The following is a 5,857-nucleotide window of genomic DNA, read 5'->3' as shown; positions in this document are numbered from 1 at the left end:
GCTTGTGCGCATGTTCCGTGAATGCTGAAGTGTTGATTAAAACCCGAGTAGCTGCGCCTGTGGGTCGGATTTGAGCGAGTGCAAACTAGAAGCGCTATGGTGTTAGTAACGACTCAACGTGCATCAGCTCATAACAGTAGACATTAGATGAACTCGCCGCATAGCTGAATTAGACATATCGGTAAATATCCGCCTGTGTAATGTGCCTTGTGTCTGCGTAGTGGCCCTAGTAGTAGTTATATATTTGATGCTGAGTCTAATTTGGAGCTGGTTAAATTGTGATGTTCATTTGTGATGTGGTGCTCATGCGTTTGTGGTCAGAGCTTCTGTGCGATCTGCATGACGATCAAATACAGTTGTAACAATATCGCGCCTTTAATTTCCCCCACAAGCACCCGACGCGCGTTGAGCACTGATGCACGCCCAGATTTGCACACCGCAAAGCAGGCACGCCGCAGAAAATGCCGTACGCAAGTCACATTCATTAAGGCTAGGCCATTGGAGATCAGGCTGTTCCTGTGGTTGCACAAGTGGGTAAGTAGTGGGACGGGCTTACACAGGTCGGGGCCGTTCATTAGATGCTTGGAGCATTTATTAAAAATTTGGAAAATCGTTTGACAGCGACGTCCAGTTACGTATGACACGCAAGTATCCATCGCCGCCAGTTCACCACCACCCGGCCCCATGTCCAAGTTCACCACCCACCACCAGGTCCTGTGTCCAAATTCACCGCCCACCACCTGGTCCCGTGTCTAAGTTCGCCGCCCACAACCAGGCCCCATGTACAAGTTCACCACGCACCACCAGGTCCCGTGTCCAAGTTCACCACCCACCACCAGGTCCCGTGTCCAAGTTCACTACCCACCACCTGGTCCCGTGTCCCAGTTCGCCACCCACCATCTGGTCCCGTGTCCAAGTTCACCACCCACCACCTGGTCCCGTGTCCATGTTCGCCGCCCACCACCTGGTCCTGTGCTTAGTCCGAGCGACTGCCTCTCGGACGGCGCCAGCAGCGCCATCTTTATCTGTGACCTGTCATCCCCCGTTCGTGTGGCGCCTGCAAATCTCTTTTTGCAGATTTGTCAACGTGCTCGCCTTTTTCCGCGCCTGCATACCAGAAGGTAGCTGTCTTTTCTCTCATGGTATCGCCTAGCAAATCTCCGCGTTCGCGTGCGTTCCTGTCCACATTTAGGGTTCTAAAACCAACGAACAAACAGCACTCATTCGCTATTGCTCTCGAAAATTCATTTCGATACAAAATTCGGTACAATAAGCGCATCGTAAAGCGGGGTGGTCACTACAACACCAACAACTAGCGCCGCACATCCCCTAGTGGCGGCGGCAGCTAAACATGTCGCCCCGGCGACGGCCAGATGTCACCACCGGCGGCGGCGGGGCACCGTGTACTCCCAGGGCGCCCGCCGCTCGCCGCCGCTCCCAAAACAGCCAACAACCCGACATCGTTGAACAGACAGCTGACCGCGCAGGTCTGCGGAGGGCCCGCGCCGGCGGCGCGCGTGACGGGGCGCCAGCGTCGCTGGACTACGGCCGCCCCGGGCGCCGTCACCCCCACAGAGCGCTATCACAGGCGGCCACTATCACAGTGCGCCGGCGGACAGGCGACACGCGCAGGCGGCTGGCGCGCGGCGCAGCGCCGGCGCCGGGGGCCGCTACGTGCCGCTCCTCTGGGCGCTCGGCTGCGACACGTCGTCCCCGAAAGCCGCCTCCGCGTCCTCCTGGTACAGGCCGTCCTCGCCGCCGGACGCGTCCCTGTCGGCGGCAGGGAGCTGTCAGTGGCGGCAACACACAACTGGAATCCGACGACGCCCCTCAATGACGGGCAACCAGACCGAGTGTGGGCCAACGCAGTACAGGTAAATCGCTCAATGCACGTTTTTGCTCTTATTTCGGTAGTCTGCTTCCATTAATTACAATGTTTTGATCGGTTACTCCGTTTAACTGGCAGGTACACCAGGTCCAACACGCATTCTCCATTGTCGGCACAACACAACGGTCCCTCCGACGAGCCGCCAAGGTCACAACTAAGCACTTGAGTGCAACCCCAGTGATACGAGTTGGACTTCCGGCTGGTTGTTCAGTTGTACGGATAACGCCGGCAGTTGTTGAAGTTGTGCGATAAGGCACGGATAAGACCCACAGGAAAAGCACACCACACGGCAGCACGCCGGGACCGTCCGGGGAAAACTGCCGCCGGTAGACTAACACGTCGGCTGGCACCCCGGTTGGCAGCCCTCTCACGAGCGGCCGCCGGGCGGCCCCGGCCGCTCGCCCGGCAGCGGGAGCCGGCGGAATTTTCCATGGCGTGCCAGGCGGTGCGTGACGTCAGGGGAGGCCGGCGCCGACCCGGCCGCGGCACAAGGCCACCCGTGTCAGGGACCCCGGCCTGGCCCGTGCGGGGCCGCTGCGCAGTACTGTCTGTCTCCCACCCCATCACTCGCGCCCGCCGCCTGTGACGGCCTGAGACCGCACACGACCGGCTCGGGGCGGCCCGCCCAGCTCGCAGCGGTCGGTCGGAGCAGACGCCGGCGGCGGCTGGACCGGGAGCGCGGCCAGCGCGGCCAGCGCCGCGGCCGGTGTCCGCCGTCCCCTCACTCACCTGAGCAGGTACACCACCGCCTCGTAGGTGGACATCATGATGGCCGTGTTGGGGATCTGGCGGACGAGCTGGGTGCCGAGGCCGCGGTACAGGCCGCGGTGGCCTTCCTCGCACCACACCACGTACAGCGTCTGGAAGAAGCCGCGGTACTTGGTGCCCTCCTCGCGCAGCCGGGTGCGCGCCACCTCTGCAACGGAGAGGCGGCGCCCGTCAGCCCCAGGTCAGGTCACACCCGGCACGGCCAGTTGGGAAGGGGGACGGGAGGCGGGTGAGTCGCAGCTACATTCGGTCAGTCACCTTGGCAGTGGGGGACGAGTGGGCGTCGGCCATGAGTCATACGGCATTCGCCTGTATACCTGACGCCCCCGCCGCCCCACATATGCTGAACTATTGCCGTCGCAACGAGTGCCTCACAAAACCGGTTCTGAACAGGGTTTGCTATTCCACGTGGCTGGCAGCCAGCCACAAGGTAAGCGGCAAACAGCCAGCCGTGCGCCCTCTGGTAGACGCGTCGCCTTTCGAAGCCTTCCCAAAAACAACATGGCAGGAGGTCAGCGAACGGCGGCAGACTTTACACACGCCGCGTAGCTCGACGCATGGTATATCATCAGCACAACACTCGATGCGCTGCCGCTGTCAAACCGGCCGACAGCGCTCAATACCAGCAGAACGTTCGGCCAGCTCGGCGGTAATATTCTCGGGCTGGTTCCGTGACGACCGAAAGGTATACACAAGCCCGCCGTCCTTCAGAGTGTATGCCAATGCATGCGTACCCCCATCTCCAGACAGATTCGCCTACGATTGTGACACATCTCTACACTGCATCCCAAGCCGCGGCGCTCCAAGCGAGCCGAGCAGCTTTGTATTATGCATGCGGTGCCGAGGACCATGCCGCTATCGATGTCACAAACCACCGCCCGCCAGCTCAGGCGTCCGCGTCACTGTCGGCCGCAGGCGGCTCACCCCGGAGGTCGCTGAAGATGGCGGATTTTCAACGCGAGCTCATGAACCTGATGCCATAGCATGCGTCACAAACGGCTCAGCCCCCAGGATGTAGAATTGCATCAGTCCCCGACAGTTCGTGTCGACGAGAAGAGGGTTTTCTGTCCACTGCCTCTCCCAAGAAGTGTACCGTTGCATCAGACTGCTGGGGTTGCATGTCGACGCAAGCTAATGTTTGTTTTGATTATCCTGGTGCCGATTTCCCCAGCTATAGATCGGTGAAAAAATCTATATCAAACGAGTCCACGCCCAAACAGCCTCATTTTTAGTTGGGAGCATAAACAGGTCGACAGGTGCTGGCCATTCACGAAGAAGTGCGAGGTTATATAAACGGGAGCCAGCGCAGCCGTCGGCCACGAAGGCCGGCCGGCGACAGCTGGCAGCACATGTGTGCCCCGGGCGTATCAGATAATCCGACGGTCAGCCCGGCCACGTGACCCACCCAGTCTGCCCCACCCCTGCCCCATCCCTCAGATGTCCATTTCGCCCATCCTTTGTCAGTTACTACACACAGACTACGGGGACGCTGCAAAGCCAGTCTAACGCGAAATCAGGCAATAAGATATGATGCATTCTCTTAATCGCACATCGAACGAAAATCGTGCGGATTCCCGGCAATGAACGGATTCTGTAGAGCACACATTTAGCGGGCCCGAGCGGCCGCCTCACAATGTGAGCAGGGCACTGGGCTGCGGCCCGGCGCGTCACGTTGTTGTCCGTCCGGGGAATCCGTCACGGGACGTGACGGCAGCGCGCCGGCCCGCGGGGCGACCCCGTGATTTTCCATCACTCATACGCCCCGACACGTGTGACCGCAACGACCCGCGCAGTATGTCTGATTCACCAGCCTGGTGACGGCAGTGCGCAGAAGGCCTGCGCTTTTCCGTCACCCCAGGACAAAACAGCTGGAGACAAACACACTTTGCAGCGGCTCTGAGGCCGGCGACTGAAATGGCGGCATGAAAAACGGCAGGGCGTAAACCACGCCCACCCGGGTTCAAACCGCCATAGCTGTTTTCACCGAACTACACACCGCGACAGCTGTTTTCACTAAACCATTTGCGTTGATCAGGACCAACTCAAACAGACCGCAACCGTGGGTTCAAAAGGGTCCAGTTGCTCGAGAATAAACCCGTTCAGACCGCATGCATGAATTGGCATGGGTTCAGCTGCTCGAATCAGGACCGATTGTCGGAGCATTTACAGTGTGGGGCCTAGCGCACCGTTCCCGTTTTCCTTGTACACAAAGTTCGACTAGCACAAACGCCAGCCTGGAATGAGTCCGCTCGGGCGCCCGGACACTGCTTCCGCACCCGGCCGCGTCCGGCCGGCTGAGCTAGTAGACGACAGAGATAACCCATTTCGGTAGGGTGCACCGCTGCTATGTAAACGGAAGGTCTGGCTTGTCACAGCTGCCGGCAGGACGGGTCCACGAGCGGCGCTGCACGCCCGCGCCGCGTCGCAACGGTCGTGCCGGCCAGGCCACGCGTGTGGAGCGGCCCTAGACACCAGACGGCCGGCGCGCGCCCGGCAGACGCCGCCCGACCACAGCAAGGTCGGCTGACGAGGCCAACAGACTGACGCGGAGGCGCGGCCGAGAGCGCCCGGCAGACACAGGTCTGCCAACGACGTCAAGCGCGACGGGGAGGAGAGGGGAGGGGCCCGTAAACCTTCACCTTGAACCTACACAAGCCTTCCGACGATTACATAACTCGAGCTCATGTTTACAATGCCGCCGCACGGCGTCCACAAATACCCCACAGAACGCCGCATCGCAAGATCTCAAGCCTAACACGCCACAGCCTGTCCTCGATCCGGGCGGCGCAGCTCCGACGCGGCCCGAGGCGCTGCGGTCACTGGTGCCGCCCGGCCCCGCCCCGAGGCCCGGCCACCTCCCACCTGCCGCGCTACTCCACTACATTCGGTCAGCGTTGGGACCGGCGGCTGTATCGAGCGGGGAGGCCGCGCCGAGCGGTCCGACCACAGCGCAGTCGGGGACGCCCGGCGGCGACGCGTCCACGGCCAAGGTTCTGCGGGCGGCGCCCGTTGCCGGGGCAGGAGCCGTGCGTCCACCGCGGTAACAGCCGGTCGTCACGAGCGTGGCCGCCTGCCGGGGCGCCGGGCCACCGATCGTCGTCCGGCCTGAGGCCAGCCCGACTCCAGCCGTCGGCCCACGCGTCTATCAGCCGGCCCACCAACTTAACACCACCCGACGGACAAAACCGGTTATGCCCGGAT

The 5,857-nt window shown here is 61.4% G+C and overlaps 1 pseudogene; it reads right to left on the bottom strand.

The window, feature by feature from the left end:
* Positions 1 to 1,525: 1,525 nt before the first annotated feature.
* LOC119096665 (uncharacterized) overlaps positions 1,526 to 5,857 on the bottom strand; it is a 29,413-nt pseudogene continuing 25,081 nt past the window's right edge.

The sequence above is a fragment of the Pollicipes pollicipes genome, unplaced genomic scaffold (genome assembly GCF_011947565.3).
Source record: "Pollicipes pollicipes isolate AB1234 unplaced genomic scaffold, Ppol_2.1 Scaffold_4295;HRSCAF=5057_pilon_pilon_pilon, whole genome shotgun sequence".
NCBI lineage: Eukaryota > Metazoa > Arthropoda > Thecostraca > Pollicipedomorpha > Pollicipedidae > Pollicipes > Pollicipes pollicipes.
Note: the sequence above shows the minus strand (reverse complement) of the source record. Positions and strands in the feature narration are given on the sequence as shown.